The sequence below is a fragment of the Halichoerus grypus genome, chromosome 6 (genome assembly GCF_964656455.1).
Source record: "Halichoerus grypus chromosome 6, mHalGry1.hap1.1, whole genome shotgun sequence".
Lineage (NCBI taxonomy): Eukaryota > Metazoa > Chordata > Mammalia > Carnivora > Phocidae > Halichoerus > Halichoerus grypus.
The window spans coordinates 104,132,465-104,158,048 of NC_135717.1; the positions used below are offsets into that span (position 1 = coordinate 104,132,465).

Here is a 25,584-nt window from a genome sequence, read left to right on the forward strand (position 1 = left end):
CACCCCAATGTTTATAGCAGCAATGTCCACAATAGCCAAACTATGGAAAGAGCCCAGATGGCCATTAACAGATGAATGGATAAAGAAGATGTGGTATATACAATGAAATACTACTCAGCCATCAAAAAAAAAAAAAAAAAAGAAAGAAAGAAAAAGAAAGAAATCCTGCCATTTGCAACAACATAGGTGGAATTAGAAGGTATTATGCTAAGTGAAATAAGTCAAAGAAAGAAAGACAATTATCATATGATCTCACTTGTATGTGGAATTTAAGAAACAAAACAGAGGATCATAGGGGAAGAGAGGGAAAAATAAAATAAGACGGCATCAGAAAGGGAGACAAACCATAAGAGACTTTTAATCATAGGAAACAAAGGGTTGCTGGAGAGGAGGGGGATGGGGGATGAGGTCACTGGGTGACAGGCATTAAGGAGGGCAGTTGATATAATGAGCACTGGGTGTTATATGCAACTGATGAATTACTGAACTCTACCTCTGAAACTAATACACTGTATGTTAATTGAATTTAAATAAAAAAAAATTTTTTTTTAATTTGAAAAACCAAAATAATCTTGCAAACCACATTTACAGTTTGTATTTAAACAAATAAATGAAGATCCTGGGGGTAAATGCAAAATGCAAAGTTAATTGAAAGAAAAATGATGAAGAAACAGCATTATTAATACACACAATTCTCCTATTACGTACGTGTTAGTAGATGATGTTCTCTGCTTCTCTACAACTGTGGAGCTATAGGGTTGAATTGTTAAATGTACTCCGTATGAGCACCAAGAACCAGAAAGACTTTACTGTCATCCTTTGATGTCACATCAAAAATTTCCAGAGTGTTTAGACGGAAAGGCTGAATATACAAACAGACAATAGCCAGACTACACATAAAAATAGAACTCTGACCCACAATCTGTAGCAACTAGCATAGGAAATTAACCCATTATCTACAGTAATCAGCCCAGGAAGTCAATTTACTTTCTGTAAAGTCAGACTTGTAGGAAGTCAAATCACCATATCTAGGAAACAGTCCAGGAAGCCAAACAATAACACAATAACCCCTGTAACAATCAGCCCCAAATGTCTAGGGCTTGAATAATACCTGATAGCTTTCCTAATTTTTGCCCCTCCTACCCCTCCTCACCACCCATTTCCAATGTAGGACCGAATAGAGAAAGCCAAATCATATAACCAATCACATAGGATATTCCACTTCTAGTTAGTCTACCTATAGCTTCCCCACACCAACACCCTCCAATCAAGCCACACCCAAAGTCATCCCTTTTTTTCCACTATGAAGCTTCCCTACTCCTTTGCCTGCCTTTGAGTTTCTGCCAAACACAAGTGATGGTGATTTTCTGGCTATATAGCAGGCTCAGAATAGACAGCCTTAGCTTGTTCTCATTTGGGTAGTTTTTGTTTGTTTTTGCAAGACCATTATTATCTTCATCAGAAATATCTTCTAGTTTTCATCCTTTGCTATTCAACACTTGCTCTGGGAAAGACTGGCTAACATCCTAGAATATGTAATATTGTCAGTGCTCAGCTGCCTTTATATTCTAGGGAGCATTTCTGAAACTGCTTTGGTCGTTGCACGATGAGTAATCATATAAAGATTTTAGAGAGGAAAGGCTGGGTCCTGGGATTCTCTTCATCTTTAGTTAGGTTTATCTTTTCCACCCCAGTAATATTATTTATAGTTTTTTTTTTTTTTTTTTTTTTTTTAAGAGAGAGAAAGGGCATGAGCAGGGACGGGTAGGGGCAGAGGGAGAGGGAGAGAGAGAGACTCTCAAGCAGGCTCTGTGCCCAGTGCAGAGCCCAGCGCAAGGCTCTCATGACCCTGAGACCATGACCTTAGCCGAAATCAAGAGTCAGCTGTTGGGGCACCCGGGTGGCTCAGTCACTTAAGCGTTCTAGGGTCCTGGGATCAAGCCCCACTTTGGGCTCCCTGCTCAGCAGGGAGCCTGCTTCTCCCTTTCCTTCCTGCTTGTGCTCTCTCTTGCTATCTCTGTCTCCATCTCTCTCTCTCAAATAAATAAAATCTTAAAAAAAAAAAGTTGCTTAAAGGACTGAGCCACCCAGGTGCTCCTATTTATAGCTATTTTTAAAAAGAAACTTCTGAGGCTTTTTGTCCTCAGCTGTTACTACTCCATACATCACCTTTCTGCAAGGAAAGGTGTACCCCTGTCTCCATTCAAGATCTGATCTTGAAGTCTGGCCACCTCTCTTGATTCGTGTTATTGTTCAATCGGAAGCAAGAGGCTCTGTCAGCACGAGCAGGTGGCAATAGCAAAATGGCTGCTTTGGTGAAGATGGAGAATGGAGGCAATTAGGTGTAAGATTCCAAATCTTCAACTTCTGTATATACTTTTTCTTAAACCAGATTTGCCTATGAACTTGGCTGTATAGTGAAGACATCATGCTGGTTTTCAGATTTTATGCAGATCCTATCTTTCCAGCTCCCCTTTGGCATCTGCTCTCCTCTTGTATGAACTTAACTGTAGTGTAGTTGCTTGGAGGAGAGGAAAGCTCTGGGGCAGAAGAATGGATACACTTTGAAACACAGTGTCAGCTATTGAGGAAGTAAATGACTCAAGTGATAGAGTAACACACCCTTTGCAAATCAAATGTTCCTCAGTTCTTTGCTTTCAACAAAATTGAAGGAAGCTCTAAAGAAGATGACAGCCAAAATTACGTTAAAAATAAGCATTTGATGATTGATAACTACGTAATTTTGAGCATGTGCCTGAGAAAAAAGTTCAAATAATTGAATAATATCACTATAATAAAACTCCTTCCATTCCCACCTAATTATTTATGCTATGAGTTGTCAAATAAAAACAAATCCAGACAGGAAAGGAGGGATTTTTTTTTTTTTTCAAAAAGACTATTGTGATGGGGGAGGAAGATACTGCAAAAGAGAGAACAGGTCACAGTAGTAAACAAGGTCAGAAGGAGCAGGGTGTAGAGGAATGGGATTGGCAGAGGGCACACTGAGCAGGTGGCATGATTGGACAGTTTTTCTTGGTGGTCAGCCAATTCTGCGAGGGCCATTAAAGAGATTGTTCCACACTGCAATGTCTAAGCTGAAGGGTAGGCTAAAGTTCAGAGGCCTGGGGGAAGGAGAGAAGCCTAAGGAAAGTTTGGTTAAGTCAGATTGGTGGCATTTTGTTCAGATTGGTCAGTGCAAACAATTCAGCTATCATTTATGAGAGAAAGAATGGGAATTTGGAGGGTCTGTCTGGCTTTGTCATAGGTAAAAGGCTCATCAGTGAGTCTTAACTAAGTCATATGGGGAAGGATAGCTTTTGGCAGTATGCCGTTGCTTGAAACCCAAAAGAGTGGGGGATTTTTTTAACGATAGCTATTTTCTAGGACGACTCAGGTAAAGTTCAACATTGCCAAAGGTTCACACAGAATTGATGCTGAACCCTAAACCATTTTCTTACTAAGTCATAATCATCCACGGGTACATGAATTAAAAAAACAAAAGAGCATCCATGTCACTAATATATATATATATTCCCAATAAAATTTTACTTCCGTGTTGGAGTGACCACAATCTCAGCTATTGGTGAGTGTTAGGTTCAGGACTGATAGACTTTCTAGATACATGTTTCCATGTTATAAATGCTTATTCCATGCACACTACTCCATTCTGCAGTATCCTCAGTTAAAATGTTGCATCCTGATAGTTTTATTTAAGGATCCAAGTCAGCAGCTGCTGGTTTTTGTTTTTTTTTTCAACAAAATAGCCCAATTTCTTTATACTGTAATGCTGGACTTCTGTAGTGAATTGCACACCTCCATTGGGACCTTGGATAGTTTGATTAGTGAGGGACCTCAGTGGGGTGGCAAATCAAATAATTACGGTATCCTTCCATGCCCCCAAGAGGGCATTAGAGAAGCTATGAGAATCAGCCTTTGTTTCAAGTAGTGGTCTTTGAGTTCTTGGCTCTTTTCCTTCCCTCTGTCAGTGGTTTTATATCCAACAATGCTGTAAGCAGCAACCATGAGATGGTATTTTTGGCCTTTTCCCCCTCAGCTGCTTCTCTTCGTCAACACTAGCAGCTGGCATTTCATCAGTTCTTAATGACTCAGGTCAATGTTTTTATTTTATTTTATTTTTTTTTAAGATTTTATTTATTTATTTGACAGAGAGAGAGAGACAGCGAGAGAGGGAACACAAGCACGGGAGTGGGAGAGGGAGAAGCAGGCTTCTTGCTGATCATGGAGCCTGACTTGGGGCTCGATTCCTGGACCCTGGGATCATGACCTGAGCCGAAGGCAGACACTTAATGACTGAGCTGCCCAGGCACCTCCAGGTCAATGTTTTTAAAACCCACTGATCAATTCTTGGACAGAATTAGAAAATGGTATCCATATCAAACAAAAGGATGAATCAGCAATTTTCAGGCATCAGAAATCTCTTCTTTTCTCTTTATTACCCTTTAATATTTCCCTGTTCCCCTTCCCCCTACCCCTGGCAACGGCCTTTCCACTCTCTGCTTCCATGAGTTTGACTATTTTAGATTCCTCATGTAAGTAGATCAGATAGTATTTGTCCTCCTGTGTCTGGCTTATTTCATTTAGCATGTCTTCCAGGTTCATCCATGTTGTCACAAATGGCAGGATTCCCTTCTTTCTTTTAAGCTGAATAATATTCCATTGCATGTATATAGCACACTTTCTTTATCCATTCATCAGTTGATGAGTATTTAGGTTGCTTCCATGTCTTTGCTATTGTGAATAATGCTGCAGTGAATATGGCAGTGCAGATATTTCTTTTCAGATCCTGATTTCAGTTCCTTTGGTTATACCTAGAAGTGGGATTGCTGGATCATGTGGTAGTTGTATTTTTAGTTTTTTGAGGACCCTCCCTACTGTTTCCCATAATGGCTGCACCAATTTACATTCCCACCAATAGTGCACTAGGATTCCAACTTCTGCATATCCTCTCCAACATTACCTTTTTTTTTTTTTTTTTAATAAAATCATCCTAAGAGTTGTGAGACGGTATCCGTTGTGGTTTTAATTTGCATTTTCTGTTGATTAGTGATGTGTGCATCTTTTCATATCTCTTGGCTATATGTATGTCTTCTTTGGAGAAATGTCTATTCAATTCCTTTCCCTATTTTTAAAAATTGGGTTATTTTTACTATTGAGCTGTAGAAATTCCTTTATATTTTGGATATTTACCCTTTATCAGAGATATGGTTTACAAATATTTTCTCCCATTCTGTAGGTTGTCTTTACATTTTCTTGATTATTTGCTTTGCTGTATAGAAGCATTTTAGTTTGACATAACCAAAATTCTCCATTCCCTGTCTGTTTTCTTACTGCATAAAAATTTTGCCATATGGGGTGTCTGGGTGGCTCAGTTGGTTAAGCATCTGCCTTTGGCTCAGGTCATCCCAGGGTCCTGGGATCAAGTCCCGCATTGGGCTCCCTGCTCAACAGACAGCCTGCTTCTCCCTCTCCCCCTGCCCCTGTTGTGTGCTCTCTCTTTCATGCTCACTCTCTCTCTCAAATAAATAAATAAACTCTTGAAAAAAAATAAAAAAAGTTTTGCCATATGGAGTTAGGGATCTTCACCTTAATTGTCTCTTCAGATACAAATATGGACTAATAGAAAGATTAAGAAAACATAATGTGCTGGGCGCCTGGGTGGCTCAGTTGGTTAAGCGACTGCCTTCGGCTCAGGTCATGATCCTGGAGTCCCGGGATCGAGTCCCGCATCGGGCTCCCTGCTCGGCAGGGAGTCTGCTTCTCCCTCTCCCGCTCTCCCCTCTTGTGCTCTCTCTCTCAAATAAATAAATAAAATCTTTAAAAAAAAAAAAAAAAAAAAAAAAAAAGAAAACATAATGTGCTTCCAATACCAGCTTATTTATCTTATTCAAAGGAAATAGGACAGGTATTTCAACAGGTAAGCAAGCACCACTTTTAGCAAAAGGTCTTATAATATTCCAGACACAGCTTCCAAGACCTCCCATTTCATGGGTCATATTCAATTGTACTCGATAAAGGTAGAGCAGGGTGGACCACCTTGGTTTTAGGAAGCTATTCTACTATCTGCTCCTTGACTTTTTATACCCTATTTGTCAGATTATTCCTCAGGGTGTGTGTAACTTACTAACATTCTTTAGGGTAGCTGAATCATATCAATGTTAGGTTATACAATAAATAATCTGGACAACCAGATACAACTCATGCAGAAAAAGCAGTCTGCACCTCATCCCACATTTATCTTAACATTCCTGGAATTAATGTTGTAAAAAAGTAAATTCAGGGTCAGTTTCCCAGGTGTCTCTGGGCCTGGAACAAGTTCCACTTTACTGGAAATTTTTTTCTTACAATGTTTAATAATTATTTCTTAAAAAGCATAACACATTTATTTTTTATGATCAATTATTTACTACTAGTAACTGTAATAATAATTTAATCCAGAAGAAACATTTAAAACTTAGAACTTTAAGATCATAGGAAATAAAAAGTTAAAATAATTTCATTTTATATAATTGGTCATTCCTCCTTGAACACATATTTCCATTCCTTTACCCCACAAAATTTTATTCTAATGTAATATATGTTTAAAAGTAATTTATTCATCATTCTATCACATTTTTCTGAGCAAAAAAAAATATACAAATTGAAAGTATTTTATCAATGTTAATTTCCTGGATTTGATCAGTTATATAAGTTATATAAGGTGTTAGTGTTAGAGGAAAATATATATGGGAAATAAATAAAAATAGTAGAGTAAAGAATATATGGGAACTCTGCTATTTTAGCTTTGTGGTATCTAAATTTGTATCTAAAATTGCTTCAAAATAAATTTAAAAAAAATCAGGAATGAGGCCAATTATCTTCAGTGACACATTTTAAGAAAAACATAAGATTTTCATTAGGATAATATTTGCCAGATTCCATACCACTTAAATAAGAATCTCTGAGGTGGGAACTGGGTTTTGGTATCTTTTATTTATTTATTTATCTATCTACTTACTTATTTTAGAAGGGGGGAGGGGCAGAGGGAGAGAGAGAGAATCCCAAGCAGGCTCCACACCCAGCACCCAGCATGGGGCTGGATCTCACAACCCTGAGATCATGACCTGAGCCGAAATCAAGAGTCAGCTGCTTGGGGCTCCTAGGTGGCTCAGTTGGTTGAGCATCCAATTCTTGATTTTTTTTTTTTTAAAGATTTTATTTATTTATTTGACAGAGAGAGACACAGTGAGAGAGGGAACACAAGCAGCGGGGAGTGGGAGAGGGAGAAACAGGCTTCCCGCGGAGTAGGGAGCTCGATGTGGGACTCGATCCCAGGACCCCAGGACCATGACCCGAGCCGAAGGCAGTTGCTTAAAGACTGAGCCACTCAGGTGCCCCCAATTCTTGATTTTAGCTCAGGTCATGATCTCAAGATTGTGAGATTGAGCCCTACAATGGGGTCCCCACTCAGTGGGGAGTCTGCTTGAGATTCTCTCTCTCCCTCTGCTCCTCCCCCACACCATGCTCTCTCTCTCTCTAAAATAAATTTTAAAATCTTAAAAAAAAAAAAGTCGGACACTTAATTGACTGAGGCACCCACGCGCCCTGGTATTAGTGTCTTTTAAAAGCTCTATTGGTCATCCCAATGTGCAGCTGAGTTTAAGATCCAATATTATAGAGAATTAACAGTCAAATGAACACCAATGCACTCACCACCCACTTTAAAAAGTACTCAGTGTTAAGAAATACAGAGTGGGCTTCTTCCTGATCACGTCATATTTTGCCTAAAAGTATTTCCATCCTGATTTTGGTTTTCCTCATTCTCTTGATTTTCTTCATAGTTAACCAAATATGCATGTATCCTTAAAACATACAGTTTTATTTTTGCATTTTAACTTACTATAAGTGGAATCAGTACTATATATATTTCTTGGCAGCTTGTTTTTTTCACTTAACATTATGTCTATGAAATGTATAGATTGTTTTAACTCATGTAGCTGTAGTTTATTTTCAATAATGTTAGTATTTTATTATCATATCATACTTTATTTTTCATTCTATTTGAGGACATATGGGCAGTTTCCAGTGTTTTACCATTACGAGCAATCCAGCTATGAGCATTCTTATAGCCTTCTTGTGCCCACATGCAAGAGTTTCTGCAGGGAACATGACCAGGAAGTAGAATTGTTGAGTCATAGGGCACATCCATTGCAGCTTTTCCAGATAATGCCTAATTGATTTCCAAAGTGAACACACCAATTCAGACTCCCATCAGCAGTGTATAAGATTGCCTATTGCTCCACATCCTCGGCAACACTTACTTTCTTTTTTTTTTTTATTTGGCAATATTGTGGGTACAAAATTATATCACATTATGGCTTTAATTTACCTTGCTCAGATTACTAGTGAGATTGTGATTATTTTTATTTTCTCATTGGCTGTTAATTCCTGACATGTGTGTATATGCCTTCAAAGATGTTCAGGATATGCTACCCCCAAATATGCCACTTTGGCATAAGAGATATTTTGGGCTAAAGGCAATTGAAAATCAACAGATGTGGGAACAGTTCTCTGCCCTTCCCTTTACTGCCTAAAAGTATGGCATAAATTTCCATTTGTGAAAGTGTCCCCCTTCTCTGCTGCCAGGAAGAGGAAAGGAACTCCTATCAATGGAGATGGAGAGCCGGCACCAAGATGAGGTCACATAAACAAACCGTACTAAAATAAGATAACCCTTATCTTTCACAGGCTTTCCCCATATATCTCCTAGCCACTTCTCCACAATTAATTGTCCCTTGAAGTCAAAACCTGCCCCAACACTTTTCCCCCATTTTTCTCGTGAGTTGTTTGGTGTTTCTTACTAATTTGTAAAAGTTATTTACATTTTCTGGGTTCTAATCCTCCTAATCTTTGTCAGGATTATATATGTGTACCAAGTATCTTCTTCCAGTTTGTAGTTTTCATTTTCTTTATGGGGTCTTTTGATGAACAGAGTATTTAAATTGTAATGTAATGGAATTGATTGATCTTTTCCTTTAAATTATTTCCATCTTTGTCCTATTTTAAATGGTGAAATATTAAAATTTGGAACTAGATAGGGATGCCATCTATCACTATAATTTTTCGTATCTTAAATCTTCTAATAAATTCAGTAAGATTTTTTAAAAGTGAAAAAAAGCTGGCATATACCCTGGAAAAGAAAAGATAAAATTATTCCTTTTGACTGATTTTAAGATTTATGCCTGGAAATCCTAAGGACTCTAGTAAAAAGCAAACAAACAAAAAACCTACTAGAATCAATGAAAATATTAATATGGTAGCTGCATTCAAGATAAACATGCAAAAGGTATAAAAATCAATGTTTTCACAATTCTAGAAATAAGCATCTATAGATTAAAATGGGCAAATAGTCTAGTCACAATAGTTGACCAAAACTGTAAAACACTTAAGGCTAAATTTAGTAATAAGTGGCATTAGTTTAGCATTTGCTTTGTGTCAGGCTCTGTTCCAGACTGATGCGTTGTATTATAAGTGCTGGAGCCCAAGATTAGGCATCTGGCTCCAGCATCATGCTCCCAGCTGTTTTATTTCCTCCTCGTCCTGCTACCATGATCTCATTCTCCTCACTTATTTCCACTTCTTCCCCATTTGTCCCCTGTAACCAGTCTGTTTAGATTCTTGTTATCCTTCTTGTATTTTTTTTCCCCAAGGAGCAGATATGAGTGTGTTTTCTTACATATACCCTTCTTTCTCCCATTAAGGTGCATACTATAGATGTTCTTTTGGACTTTTTGTCACTTAACTACATGTTTTGGAAATTACTCTATATTGGTTTATAGAGTTCTTCCTCATTCTTTTGTACAGTTGCCTAGTCCTCCATTGTGTGGATGTGCCATAGTTGATTCAACCACTCTCCTATGTATGGGCACTTAAGTTTCTTCCAATATTTCACAATTATAATCAAGCCTGCTATAATTTGTATACTTTATTTAACTGTATTACAAGAAGAAGAGGAACATGTGCTTTTCATGTTATTCTTGTACAGGCATACTTCATTTTATTGCACTTTGCATTATTGTGCTTTGCAGATACTGCATTTTTTATAAATGGGAGGGTTGCATCAACTCTGAGTTGAGCATCTATTAGTGCCATTTTTCCAATAGCATTTGCTCATGTTGTCTCTCTGTGTCACATTTTGGTAATTCTCACAATGTTTCAAACTTTTTCATTATTATTATATTTGTTATGGTGGTCTGTGATAAGTGATTATGATTAGCTGAATGCTCAGTGATGGTTAGCATTTTGTTTTAGCAATAAAGTATTTTTTATTTAAGGTATGTACATTTTTTTTTTTTAAAGATTTTATTTATTTATTTGACAGAGACAGAGACAGCGAGAGAGGGAACACAAGCAGAGGGAGTGGGAGAGGGAGAAGCAGGCTTCCCGCTGAGCAGGGAGCCCGATGTGGGACTCGATCCCAGGACTCTGGGATCACGACCCGAGCTGAAGGCAGCCGCTTAACGACTGAGCCACCCAGGCGCCCAAGGTATGTACATTTTTAAAAAAGATTTTATTTATTTATTTGACAGCAGGAGAGAGAGTGAGAGAAAGCAAAAGCAGGAGGAGCAGTAGAGGGAGAGGGAGAAGCAGGCTCCCCACCGAGCAGGGAGCCTGATGCAGGGCTTGATCCCAGGACCTGGGATCATGACCTGAGCTGATGGCAGACGCTTAACCAACTGGGCCACCCAGGCGCCCCTAAGGTATGTACATTTTTTCGACATAATGTTATTGCACACTTAATAGACTACAGCATAGTGTAAACATAATTTTATATGTATTAAGAAGCCAAAAAATTCATCTGGCTCACTTTATTGGTATATTCATTTTATTGTGGTGGTCTAAAATTAAAGCTGCAATATTTCTGAGGTATGCCTGTACTTTAACCAGTGAGGTTTTGGTCTATATACTTGTAAATGATCTTCCATGCAGCCACCAGATTGATATATTTTTAAATGCGAATTTGAAAATGTTTATCCTCTGCTTATCTTTTAGTGACTTCCTACTCCCTACAATATTTAGTTTAATCCTTTGAGTATACAAGATACTTATCTTGTGTAGTATCCCACATTCTGTTTGTTTGATTGTATTACTTTATTGTTTAAAGTTGTTTTTTCAACATATACAGGTGTGCCCAAAATATGCTGTTTAATTTCCATAATTTCTGAATTTTATCAAATGTATATCATGTTATCTGTAATATTATCAGTCTCGGCTTTTTCATTCAAATGTAGCATTACTAGGATTCTTCCATATTGATGTGTGTAATTTCATTTATTCATTTTCACCACTATATAATATTTTATACATATTCACTCTCTTGTTGAAGAACATTTAGGTGTTTTGTATATTTGTTTTTACTATTACAAGCAGTCATAAAGCAAGCATTCCTATATTTGGGTCCTGGTGTACATAAACTAGTTTCTCTTAGGTATATAGCTGGGAGGAGAGTTACTTCTCTCAAAAATGCCTAAATTGATTTATATCCTTTCCATCGGTGTTTAAGACATATGTTGACCCACATCCTCTCCAATATTTGACATTGTTTGCCAATCGGATGGGTAGAAAATGGCATGTCATTATGGTCTTGACTGTGGTCCTGATTACTGTTGAAATTGAATATCTCTTCATTTTTATTGAACTTAGTTTTTCTTCAGGTGTAAACCTGTTCATGATCTTTGTCCATTTTATTTCCAATGGGTTGGTCCTTCTCCCATTCATTTATAGTTGTTCTTCTTATAGTCTTGATACTAATCCTTGAATCAGTTATGTGTAACGATTATATCTTCTTCAAGTTTGTGTCTTGACTTTCCATTTTCTTTAAGGTGTTTTTGATGAATACACATTCTTTTTTCTTTTTTTTTTTTATGAATACACATTCTTGATTTTATATGGGCAGACTTTTCCTATCCTTTAGGTTTAAGAATTCCTTTGCTAGTCAAAAGCCAAAAACATATTTATCCATATTTGCTACTAAAAGTTTTAAATTATTACTTTTGATTTTCAAGTCCTTAATCTCTCTGTGGTTGATTATTATCATGGTGTGAGTTAGAAATCCAATTTCATTTTTTATATGGATAATTATTTTTCCAGCTCAATTTATTGAATAATTCCTCTTTTCCCCCACTAATCTACCATGCTTCACTTTCATATGTCAAAATTCTCCCCCTCCTACAGCACATATTGTTTTAATTACTATACCCCTATAATAAATAGAAACTGAGCAAGTTTCCTTTTTTATTCTTCTTGCATGTCTGATTATTAGTAAGAATGCAATATGACTGTATAAAAGCAGAAGTGATTGTATTTATAGACATGAGTCCACTGGTTGAAAGTGTTCAAATTGCTACGACTATCAGCCATGTCTTGTAATGGGGGTGAAGGGGTACAAAAGCACCTGGTCTGGGGTTCCCAAACGGGCCAGGTTCAGCTACTCACCATTGACAAAATCCAAAGGCAGAGAGTGGTGGTGGTAAAGGAAGAAATTTATTTCAGTGAAGCCAACACCAGGAAGATAGTGGACTAATGTCTCAAAAACTGTCTCCAAAGTGCTGAAAATACTTCTAGGTTTATATAAGGAAAATGTGAGACAAAGGTAGGTGGGTACATGCAGATTAGGTTGATTGTTTATTGTTGGCAACCACAGGAGGTACTGCTGGCTTGGGGCAATTGTTACTGCTTGAGGGGTAGTTTTGGTTTTTTGCCTGAGTTAAGAGATGAGCTGGAAAGAAGAACTTAATGAATTAGAAAGTACAGACTGAGGTCCAAATGGAAGTAGTTGAAGTCTTCTTTTAGTCTTGCTAAAGGAACCATGAGCATTGGTTAATCCATTGAATAGGTTAAGAAGAAGTCATTTAAGGAAGCTTCTATTGTGCTCATTTATATTATAACATGTATGACATTATATTTCAACAATTTATTTACATGTCTTTCTTTTTTACTAGGCTGAGATTCATGAAAACCCATGTAAGTTCTATTCTTTTTGCATTTCCAGAAGTCTGGAACATGCTTAGCAAATAATAAATGCTTAACTCATATTTGTTGAGTGAATACGTAGATTTGGATCTACTAAAAAGAATCCTGGGAAAGTCACTGGGACTTTGAGAGTTCAGGGCAAGTCAGGACAGAAGATATGCCTCAATGAAGCCACAAGCTTAACCTAAATCACTGAGTTTTGGGACAGTTGATTGCCAGATAAAAATATATTATGAGAGTAGGTTGGTTGTGTTCTACCGTACACAACCAAATAATCAGATTGCCCCAGTACCTAATACTGGAAAATGTCATGGTACCAAGATATAGAACAAACTCACAAAATATAGGAGTAGAAAATGTAGCTCTAAACATCACGGTGGCCACAACAGAGGAAAAATGAAATACTCAACAATCTCACAAAACATTGGTACTTCTAACATATCCCCAGGATATCAAGGGGCTTATTGTTCCCATGACAAATTTGAATGATATTAAATGTTTTGTCCCCTGCTAAATAGGAAATTGAACTGTATAGAAGTCATTATTATGTGTGCTCTGTGTTCCTTAAACTCTTGAGCCACTGACTTTAATATTCACAGTTCATCAGCGTTTTTCATAGAAACTTACAGTATAATTATCACTATATTTTTCATTATTAATTATTTTCTAAACAATAAGCTTTAATGTGATCATCTGAAATTTTATATGTATATTTATTAAATTTCTGGAATTTCCTTTGAAGTGACTTTCTTTACCTTTGCATCGGACAGTTCTCTGTGGAGCCTCACTCAGATTCCCAGAGTTGGTATGAAGATTAAGCTGAAGACATTTGAGATATAGCAGACACAGAAAGAAGCCTTTTCAGAGTTTCCCTTTTATCTGACTAATAGGCAGAGAGTGAAGCTGCCATAAATTCCCTCTCTGAGAGAGCCTCACTCCTAGGGAGAAGCTGACCACTCACACAGGGATGAGAAATTGCATAAACACACATTATCACAAACTGTCATACCTTCCATTTGTTTCCCTAAAAGCCCATTTGCTCTTCCCATGGAAGCCATTTCTCCCTCCTCCCATTCCCCTATTAAATTGGTATATAAACCCTTATCTCTGGCTATTCAGGGAACCTCTTCATCTGAATGCTCCTACACTGTGTGAATAAAATGTGTTTTCTTCTGTTAATCTCTCTATTGTCAATTAATTTGAAAACCCCTAGCTATAAGACCTAAATCAGTAGAGGAAAAGTTTTCCCCAAATATGTTCAAAATTGGTTAAAGCCAGTTTGTTTTTATTTCCTGGCTTGATTTTGAAGGAGGGATTCTATTTGTGCTATATATCAGAAGACAAAGAAGTAAATGTTCATAAAAACATAATGTCTCTATTAGAAACTCATTAAATTTGGTTGATTTTCAATCTATTCAAAGAGAAAGGAGAAGGGAAGAAAGATAGGAAATGGATTATCAGAGTGAGGTGTTGGGTGGGGTAGTTGAGAGGTAAACAGGGACCTTGGCTGCTCATATTTTTTCAAGTCAGATAGCTTTCTCATTTCTAGGCCTTTGGGATTACTGTGGCACCTGGTCTTCCTGACAGTTATTTCTGTGGAGGAAGAAAAACTTTCCTCTACCCTCTTAAGTTCTATAGCAGCAGCCTGCAAATTAAATTGGCAAAAGACAGAGAACAGAAGGAAAAGCATATAAATTTTTATTGATATTAATATTTTCAATTTTACATGCATGGGAGTTCACAGAAAAGAAGTAAAAGCTTGAAAAGGTGGTTAAGCTTGAGAGCTTATACACCATTTTAACAAAGGGCAATAAATTGTAGAAAGTACTAGATAAAGGAAAGGGGGCTTTTAGAGGAGGTAAATATGTGGGGAAACTAATGGAAGATAAAGATTATTTTAGTAGGATTTGTTTGTGTAGACTCATCTGAGTGCCAACTTCCCATATTCGTGGTCATAGAACTCCCCTGGAAAGACTTATGGCTGTCATCATTTTTCAGAAATTTCTACTTTTATTTTTTTTATTTTTTATTTTTTTAAAGATTTTATTTATTTATTTGAGAGAATGAGATAGAGAGAGCATGAGACGGGGGAGGGTCAGAGGGAGAAGCAGACTCCCTGCCGAGCAGGGAGCCCGATGTGGGACTCGATCCCGGGACTCCAGGATCATGACCCGAGCCGAAGGCAGTCTCTTAACCAACTGAGCCACCCAGGCGCCCAGAAATTTCTACTTTTAATCAGATAAGGGAATCTCCAGGAAGATTTCTTTCTCTATCTGTTCATTTTCAATTGCCTTCTGTTTGAAATAATACATATTTTGGCATATTTTGGGATAGCATATTCTCCTTCATTTCTCAGAGCCTCCCATTATGGTCCTTTACAGTTTTCTGTGACATCAAAGCAATTAACGTGTCCATAACAGTTTCCTAGCCTGCAAAAAAAAAAAAAAAAAAAAAACTGGACTAAGACTACTTCCAGCTCTAAATTTCTATAATTCTATGAACTGGCTAACACAGGACAATTCAAACTCTTCCAGGCATAACTTTTCCCAAAGTTACTAACATATATTTGAACTTTACATTGTCTGAAATCAAGGCCTTTCTGAAGATGTTACTCAGAGAGTGACTCATAGTTTTTGGCCTCACAGTATCCTTCTTCAGGTCCTGCCTTTCCACATTACTTCAGTTTCACACCAATTAATAATAATAATAACAGGCAATATTATTAATGTTTACTATGTGCCATAGTGCTAAGTGCCTTACATACATTTTATCATTTAATTTTCACAATAATTCCATAAAGGGTGGTATTAATATTATTCCTTTTTGTAGCCTAAGAAACTGACTTACAGAAGCTAAGTACCTTGTTCAAGATTAAACAGCTGTTAAGTGGTGAATCCGGGATTCAAATTCAGTCACTGACTATAGAGCTACACGTGTGTTTATCCTTTAAATTGTGCAGCACTCAATTCAAGTCAACTTTTAAATGTTGTTTCCCTTTTTTTAGAACAAACGTTACATGAATACCTTTTTTTAAGAGCCCCATTTTACACAACTATCTAAATGAAAGCACAGAACACTTCCCCAACTTTGGCAGGGCAAAGATGTTTGCTGTGTATCCTTCCAAGCCTTTGCATTTAGGGAAAAATTTGCTTCAGTGGAAAACCCCATTGTCTATAGCACACTTTCTTTGGTTATCTGATTCTAAGCCTAAGAGAGCTATTTTACACCTCTGTAAGTTTGTTAGCAATTCAAAATAATTGATTGATACATCAAAGCATTGAAAACAATACAAAATAATTCTTGCTCATGGATATGCATATTGTGTCTGTTTAAGTGGAGGACAACCCACTTGCCCCACCCCAAGCCAGTTTTGCTTTCATTTGCACATTAACTTCAACATTTCTTTATTCCCCATAAATTTGTTCTTCTTTGACTTCTTTGGATAGGTTATAACATCTTTCCTTGTCTTTCTCTTGTAATTAATGAGATAAGTAAAATCTTTAACATTAACAATATAGATCTACACATAGAGATGTGATTTAGATTTTATGACTCTCTTGCATCACTTCCCATTGGTCTCCTCTAGTCACCAGGATGACGGATTATTTGTGGTTTTGCTGTCTTTGATTTTGTTTTTTTTAAGGCAGCTATCTCTTAGGAACCCCACACAGACTGGCCACACACACACACACACACACACACACTCTCTCTCTCTCTCTCTCTCTCTCTCTCTCTCGCTCTCTCTCTCTCTCAAGGTCACAGTGAGACAGGTCCCTGGCACGTCGATTTGGCCGTTCACCAGGAGCAGCTGGTAGCAATAATAAAACCTCGTGGTATTCCAGCACTCAAATTTCTGCTCTCAGGTTATGATCTCTGAGCCTTTTTTTTTTTTTTAATGCTCTCTGATTCTATTGTCAGCTTCTCCTTTATATAAGATTGTCAAGCCCCTCCAAGACACAGAGTTAACCATGCTACCACAACCCTGACCTCTCTTAAATACTCCAATCTCTGGGAGCATTTTGCTTAAAGGGTGGTAGTGTACCAAGTCTGTTGCAAAGAACACTTGGTGCTAGGTTTTTGCAATATGTCTCATATCACTCCACATACACTGAGGTGCATTTGCTGCCAGAAAACAGAAACCATTTACCAAGAGCCCTCTGATCTCCAGTGCCTAAGTTGCTGGGTCTACTTCTGTTCACATACTCTCTGGGGCCAATGGAATAGAGATGGAAGGGATGCCAAGAAGAACAAGAAGAGGCACTACAGGGGAGGAAAATAAACTTTTCCTCTACCCTCCAAGGTTTTCTGCCTGGTGCCATACAGATTCAGCTGATAAAAGACAGATTAACAGGAAAGAAACAACAGAGTTTATTAACATGTGCAGTGTACATACATACAAAAGAAACTCAGCGGTAAGTCAAAGGGGTTGTTAGAGAATTTGGACTTACATAACATCTTAACAAAGAACAATAAATTTGTAGGGAAATGACAAGAAAACAAGAAGGGTTTTAGGCTTCCAAGTGTGGCAAACTATGGGAAGGTAAATATATAAGGGAAAATAATGGAAGATAAGAGTTGTTTTAGTAAAGTTGATTATGTAGATTCCTCTCAGTGCCATCTCTGGGCTAATAAGAGTCTCTGGCGATTAAGAATCTAAGTGTGTTTTCAGAGCTAGAACAAACCACCCTAAAATTTGTATGGAACCACAAAAGACCCTGAATAGCCAAAGCAACCTTGAAAAAGAAAACAAAGCTGGAGACATCACAATTCTGGACTTCAAATTATATTACAAAGCTGTAATATAGTAGTAGGGTATGGTACTGGCACAAAATAGACACATAGATCAGTAGAACAGAATAGAAAACCCAAAAGTGAACCCATAATTATATGGTCAATCAATCTTCAGCAAAGCAGGAAAGACTATACAATGGAAAAATCCTAGAAGAGAACAGTCAGTAACTTCTTTGACATCAGCTGTAGCAACTTCTTTCTAGATATGTCTCCTGAGGCAAGGGAAATGAAATAAAAAATAAACTACTTGGGACTACATCAAAATAAAATGCTTCTGCAGGGCAAAGGAAACAATGAAACCAAAAGGCAACCTATGGAATGGGAGAAGATATTTCAAATGACATATCTGATAAAGGGTTAGTATCCAAAATATATAAAGACCTTATAAAATTCAACACCCCAAAAATGAATAATCCAATTAAAAATGGGCAGAAGACATGAATAGACATTTTTCCAAAGCAGACATACAGATGGCCGACAGACACATGAAAAAATGCTCAACATCACTTACCATCAGGTAAATGCAAAGCCAAACTACAATGAATTATCACCTCATACCTGTCAGAATGGCTAAAATCAACAACACAGGAAACAATCGGTGTTGGTGAGGATGTGGAGAAAGGGGAGCCTCTTGCACTGTTGGTGGCAATGCAAATGGGTGCAGCCACTCTGGAAAACAGTAAGGAGGTTCCTCAAAAAGTTAAAAATAGAGCTACCCTATGATCCAGCAATTGCACGGCTAGGTGTTTACCCAAAGAATACAAAAATACTAATTCAAAAGGATACATGCACCCTGATGTTTACAGTAGCATTATCTACAATATCCAAATTATGGAACCAGCCCAAGTGTCCATCAACAAATGAATGGATAAAGAAGATGTGGTATATATACACAATGGAATATTATTCTGCCATATAAAAGAATGAAATCTTGCCATTTACATGGATGGAGCTAGAGAATATAATGCTAAGTGAAATGAGTCAGTCAGAAAAAGACAGATTTCATATAATTTCACTCATATATGAAATTTAAGAAACAGAACAAATAAGCAAAGGGAAAAAAGAGAGAGAGAAGCAAACGAGAAAACAGACTCTTTTTCCTCTTAAAGAGAACAAACTGATGGTCACTAAAGAGGAGGGGGTGGGAGATGGGTTAAAATAGGTAATGGAGATTAAGGAGCGCACTTGTGATGAGCACCCAGTGTTGCATGGAAGTGTTGAATCACTGTATTGTACACCTGAAATTAATATTACACTCTATGTTAACTAACTGGAATTTAAATAAAAACTTAGGGGTGCCTGCCTGGCTCAGTCCCTAGAACATGTGACTCTTGATATCAGAGTTATGAGTCAAGCCCTATACTGGGCATATAGCTTACTTAAAAAATAAATAATAAAAAATAAAAACTTTAAAAATTTTTTGAAAAGAATCTATGTTTTTTTAGGCAAGTGGAAAGGCAGAGAACTTTTTTGGTATCTGATATTTCTCAATTTCTTCAGATTACAATAATTCTTATGCCAAAGTGGTATACTTGGGAGTGACATATTTTGATCCCCTACACCCAAGGAGATAGAGAAGAAGGATTTTGAAAATATATCCCAGAGAATGGAGTAAAAGGGGTTGAAGTGTGAGAACCAGGGTTTGGAATATCAGGGAAGCCAGGAAGAGATAATGTGTCAAGTAGGGAGTGATTAATAGTGTCAAATGACACATGAGGACAAAGTAAGAAATGAAAACAAACTATTGGATTTGTTCATTATAATGTCATTGGGACATTCAACTGATGAATTTCAGTGGCTATTGAGTGGGAAGGCTGGACTGCAGTAGGTTATGGGGCAAGTGGTGGCGAGAAAGAGAACAATATTTATACTGCTCTTGAGAGGTTTAACAAAGAAAAAAGGAAATAGTAGAAGAGCAATGAAAAGGGTTGGCCCCAGAAATAAATTCTTCAAGGGAATGCTCACTGCTCTTTGTTTACATATAACTTACAAGGACTCTTTTTCATTAAACCCTGGGCCCTTAGGGTCCCAGGATAAATTAAAAAACAGAGACCAGACTGATTCCCATAATCTTTAAAAACAATTATTAGCATGTTAATATCATGGAAGCAGAAACTCAACATCTCAATCTGAATTTAAGAAACTTTCTGTTCTGTGAAGAAATTATCTGTTATAATTGCCAAGTATACTACCTAACAAGCTAACTCAGAGCCTATGGTACAGAAAGGCTCACAGACAGATTAAGGTACCCAAATCACATGGATTAGTGAATAAGTCTGAAACAAGCAAGTGGTAAGGGAAAAGTGATGGAGTGAGATTAACACAATTAAGATAGGGTTCAAGTGAAAAATAAAAATGAAAAAGATAGGGTGCAAGTGGGATACAATGGCCTTATCACTTGAATCCTGGGATACATGATGTTCATATGTTTTGCCTCTCTCTCTGCTGCAGCAGCCTTCCCTGCTACTCACATGGTTTCAGGAACCAGACTTGAGAGGGGGAGAAGAAAAGATGCAGAGGAGTAGGGGACCCTATTCCAACCAGTCCCTGGAATTGAGCTGGTTATCTACCAGACCACTCTGAACACAAAATCAGCCTGAGATGTAAGAAGATATATGTGGATCTCTACAAACAGAATATTGCAGGCGGTTGGTTTCAAGGTATGAAGCAGGGAGCCGTGATTCAGTGGGCACATATCCGAAGTTAAATGGAAGGGGGAGGGAGCCGTGGTGATCCTGCACTGCCGGTGAGCGATAGCCTCCCGCGCTGGGGACAGGGCACAGACTTGCAGACCAGTAGCGGTGGGGAAAGGACTTTAGGGCAGCCCCCTGGACTGAAACCTGGAGTGGTGGGGCCATGCGTGTGAACTGGGGGCGGCTGGTGGTTTTAGAAGCAAAAAGGGCAAAGACGTGCCCCAACCTGGAGGCGAGGACTGGGGGTACTGCTGAGGGGTGCACAACCCAGGACGCTGCAGTTTTTAGCAGCATAGACAGAAATGGAGATAGTATGGCCTGGAGAGCTCACTGAAGAACAGACTGATCTCTCTGTTCTGAGGCAGGGGGTTGGAAATGATCTCTTCTGGTCTGACTCTTCGAAAAGACGTGGAAAGCCACCAGGAAAAGCCATCAGAGAACAAAAGCCCCCCCAAAAAACGGTTTTCACTGAACCCATCCCCCTGCACAGAGGACAGGGCAACTCTGCTTAAACAGGGTTGCCTGAGTAAAAGCGTGGCAGGCCCCTCCCCCAGAAGACAGGCTGGGAGAACAAGAGGCCAACAACCCTAAGGTCCCTATAAAACAGGTGCATCTGGCTTGGGTTGTGGTCAATAATTTGGACTCTGTACATTCCCTCAACCACCCCTCAACAGAATGACTAGGAGGAAGAACCCCCAAAATAGGAAAGACTCAGAGACTGTGACTTCTGCCACAGATTTACAAATGGATACAGATATAACCAAGATGTTGGAAATGGAATTCAGGGTAGCAGTTGTGAAGACAATAGCTAGAATGGAGAAATTGATTAATGGCAACATAGAGTCTCTAAGGGCAGAAATGAAAGCTGAACTGGCAGAACTTAAAAATGCTGTCAATGAGATCCAATCTAATCTAGATAATCTAACAGCTAGGGTAAGCAAAGCAGAAGAACGAATTGCCCCTAGAAGACCAACTGATAGAAAAGAAGGATAAAGTGGAGGCCAGGGAGGAACAACTCAAAATCCATGAAAACAGAATCAGAGAATAAGTGACACCATGAAATGTTCCAGTGTCAGAATTATTGGGATCCCTGAGGGGGTGGAGAGAGAGAGAGGACTAGAAGATACATTTAAGCTAATCCTAGCTGAGAACTTCCCTAATCTGGGGAATGAAACAAACATTTGTGTCTTAGAGTGCCGGAGTCCAGCTCCAGCCGGGGTGGGTCTCTCGTAGGAAAGGACGGCGTCGGCGAATGAGGAGACACAGACACAGGATCAGGTTGCAAGCATCTCCTCCTGACAGGAACTTTATTTATATGTTAGGATATTTTTGTTTTTCCATACTTTCGTAACATGTGATTATGTTTTTTTTACAATTCATAGCCTTCTTTCATTTTTCCTTTGTAATGATTAACATGACCTTTATTGACTTCCGTGAAAACTAAAAAACAGTACGCAAAGAGAAAGGTGCTAGACAGAGCGTGACCGTCTTGTTATTTTGTTCTATAGCGCAGGAGATTAGTTTCATTATGATTGCTTAGATAGGCGTAACTAAGATGAGTAGTCACTTTATCATGAAACCCCAGAAATATTCCCACAATTACAAAGATTGCCATAAACAAAATGAAAGAGAATAGCAGGAGCCAGCTGTGGAGTCTCCTGTTTTTCAGGATCATCCCCCATACTTGGACCTTGTCAAACAGCATGAGTAGCTTGGCTCACGCCATTAGAGGAAGAGAGGACCCCTCCCAAGATCAAGGAAAACAGGCCAACGCCCTGGCATGTAATAGTAAAACTTGCAAATCTTAGAACCAAGGAAACCATCTTAAGGGCAGTTAGGGAGAAGAGATTCCTTACATACAGAGGGAGGAACATCAGAATAACGTCAGACCTATCCACAGAGACCTGGCAAGCCAGAAAGGGCTGGCAAGACATATTCAGGGTACTAAATGAGAAGAACATGCAGCCAAGAATACTTTACCGGCAAGGCTGTCATTTAGAATGGATGGAGAGATGCAGAGCTTCCAAGACTGGCAGAAACTGAAAGAATATGTGACCCCTAAGCCGGCCCTGCAAGAAATATTAAGGGGGGTTCTATAAAAGGAGAAAGACCCCAAGAATGATATAGAATGGAAATTTAGAGAAACAATATATAGAAACAACATGATGATGATAAATTCACAGGCAACATGATGATGATAATTTCATATCTTTCAATAATCACTTTCAATGTGAATGGCCTAAATGCTCCCATAAAATGGCACGGGGTTGCAGATTGGATAAAAAGACAGGACCTATCCATATGCTGTCAACAAGAGACTCATTTTGAACCTAAAGATACATCCAGACTGAAAGTGAAGGGATGGAGATCCATCTTCCATGCCAAAGGACCTCAAAAGAAAGCTGGGGTAGCAATTCTTATATCAGACAAATTAGACTTTAAGCTAAAAACTGTACTTAGAGACACAGAAGGGTCTATCCAACAAGAAGATCTTACAGTTATAAATATCTATGCCCCCAACATGGGAGCAGCCATTTACATAAGCCAACTGTTAACCAAAATAAAGAGTTATATTGATAACAATATATTAATTGTAGGAGACCTCAATACTCCACCCTCAGCAATAGACAGATCATCTAAGCAGAAAATCAACAAAGAAACAAGAGCTTTGAATGACATACTGGACCAGATGGACCTCATAGATATATACAGAGCATTCCACCCTAAAACAACAGAATACTCATTCTTCTTGAGCGCACACAGAACTTTCTCCAGAATAGACCACATACTGGGTTGCAAATCAGGTCTCAACCAATACCAAAAGATTGAGATTATTCCCTGCATATTCTCAGACCATAATGTTTTAAAACTGGAACTCAATCACAAGAAAAAATTTGGAAGAATTCAAACACTTGGAAGCTAAAGACTACTGTGCTCAAGAATGTTTGGGTCAACCAGGAAATCAAAGAAGAACTTAAACAATTCATGGAAACCAATGAGAACGAAAACACATCGGTCCAAAACCTATGGGATGTTGCAAAGGCGGTCCTAAGGGGGAAATACATAGCCATCCAAGCCACACTCAAAAAAATAGAAAAATCCCGAATTCACCAACTAACTTTACACCTTAAAGAACTAGAGAAAAAGCAACAAATGATGCCTAAGCCACTCATTAGAAGAGAAATAATTAAGATTAGAGTAGAGATCAATGAATTAGAAACCAGAAACACAGTAGATCAGATCAATGAAACTAGAAGCTGGTTCTTTGAAAGAATTAATAAGATCGATAAACCACTGGCCAGACTTATCAAAAGAAAAGAGAAAGGACCCAAATCAATAAAATTATGAATGAAAGGGGAGAGATCACAACTAACACCAAGGAAATAGAAACAATTATTAGAAATTATTATCAACAAATATATGCCAATAAATTAAGCAACCTGGAAGAAATGGATGCCTTCCTGGAAACCTATGAACTGCCAAGACTGAAACAGGAAGAAATTGACAACCTGAATAGGCCAATAACCAGTAACGAGATTGAAGCAGTGATCAAAAACCTCCCAAAAAACAAGAGTCCAGGACCTGATGGATTCCCTGGGGAATTCTACAAATATTCAAAGAAGAAATAATATCTATTCTCCTAAAGCTGTTTCAAAAAATAGAAACAGAAGGAAAGCTTCCAGACTCATTCTATGAGGCCAGCATTACCTTAATCCCCAAACCAGGCAAAGACCCCATAAAAAAGGAGAACCTTAATCCCCAAACCAGGCAAAGACCCCATCAAAAAGGAGAATTTCAGACTGATATCCCTGATGAATATGGATTCCAAAATTCTCAACAAAATCCTAGCTAATAGGACCCAACAATACATTAAAAGGATCATCTACCACGACCAAGTGGGATTTATCCCCGGGATGCAAGCGTGGTTCAACATTCGCAAATCAATCAATGTGGTAGAACACATTAATAAGAGGAGAGAGAAGAACCATTTGGTCCTCTCAATTGATGCAGAAAAAGCATTTGACAAAATACAGCATCCTTCCCTGATTAAAACTCCTCAGAGTATAGGATAGAGGGAACATTCCTCAAGTTCATAAAATCCATCTATGAAAAACCCACAGCAAATATCATCCTCAATGGAGAAAAGATGAGAGCCTTTCCCTTAAGATCAGGAGCACTTCAAGGATGCCCACTCTCACCATCAGGGAAATTCAAATCAAAACCACATTGAGATACCACCTTACACCAGTTAGAATGGCAAAAATTGACAAGGCAAGAAACAACAAATGTTGGAGAGGTTGTGGAAAAAGGGGAACCCTTTACACTGTTGGTGGGAATGCAAGTTGGTATAGCCACTTTGGAAAAAAGTGTGGAGGTGCCTCAAAAAATTAAAAATAGAGCTCCCCTATGACCCAGCAATTGCCCTCCTGGGTATTTACCCCAAAGACACAGATGTTGTGAAAAGAAGGGCCATATGCACCCCAATGTTCATAGCAGCAATGTCTGCGATAGCCAAACTGTGGAAAGAGCCGAGATGCCCTTCAACAGATGAATGGATAAAGAAGATGTGGTCCATATATACAATGGAATATTACTCAGCCATCAGAAAGGATGAACACCCAACTTCTACATCAACACGGATGGAACTGGAGGAGATTCTGCTAAGTGAAATAAGTCAAGCAGAGAAAGTCAATTATCCCATATTATCATATGGTTTCACTTATTTGTGGAACATAAGGAATAGCATGGAGGACATTAGGAGAAGGAAGGGAAAAATGAAGGGGGGAAAATCGGAGGGGGAGACAAACCATGAGAGACTATGGACTCCGAGAAATAAACTGAGGGTTTTAGAGGGGAGGGGGTGGGGGAATGGGTTAGCCCGGTGATGGGTATTAAGGAGGGCATGTACTGCATGGAGCACTGGGTGTTATACGAAAACAATGAATCATGGATCACTACATCAAAAACTAATGATGTATTGTATGGTGACTAACATAACATAATAAAATAAAATAAAAATTTAAAAAATACAACAACAGGAACCAGACTTGAAGTTTGAGCAAGAGGGTTC

At 38.3% G+C, this 25,584-nt stretch overlaps 1 long non-coding RNA gene across 3 annotated transcripts in view; it reads left to right on the forward strand.

The window, feature by feature from the left end:
- LOC118540388 (uncharacterized) overlaps positions 1-21,800 on the forward strand; it is a 106,289-nt gene extending 84,489 nt beyond the window's left edge. Inside the window, exons 3-4 of one of the 3 annotated variants that reach the window (XR_013449133.1) lie at positions 10,587-10,757; positions 20,272-21,800. This is a non-coding gene — a long non-coding RNA (uncharacterized LOC118540388). Of the gene's footprint in view, positions 1-10,378; positions 10,560-10,586; positions 10,758-20,271 lie in introns of those variants that run through there. The other 2 variants (XR_013449134.1, XR_013449135.1) reach the window with 2 other exon arrangements.
- Positions 21,801-25,584: the final 3,784 nt, after the last annotated feature.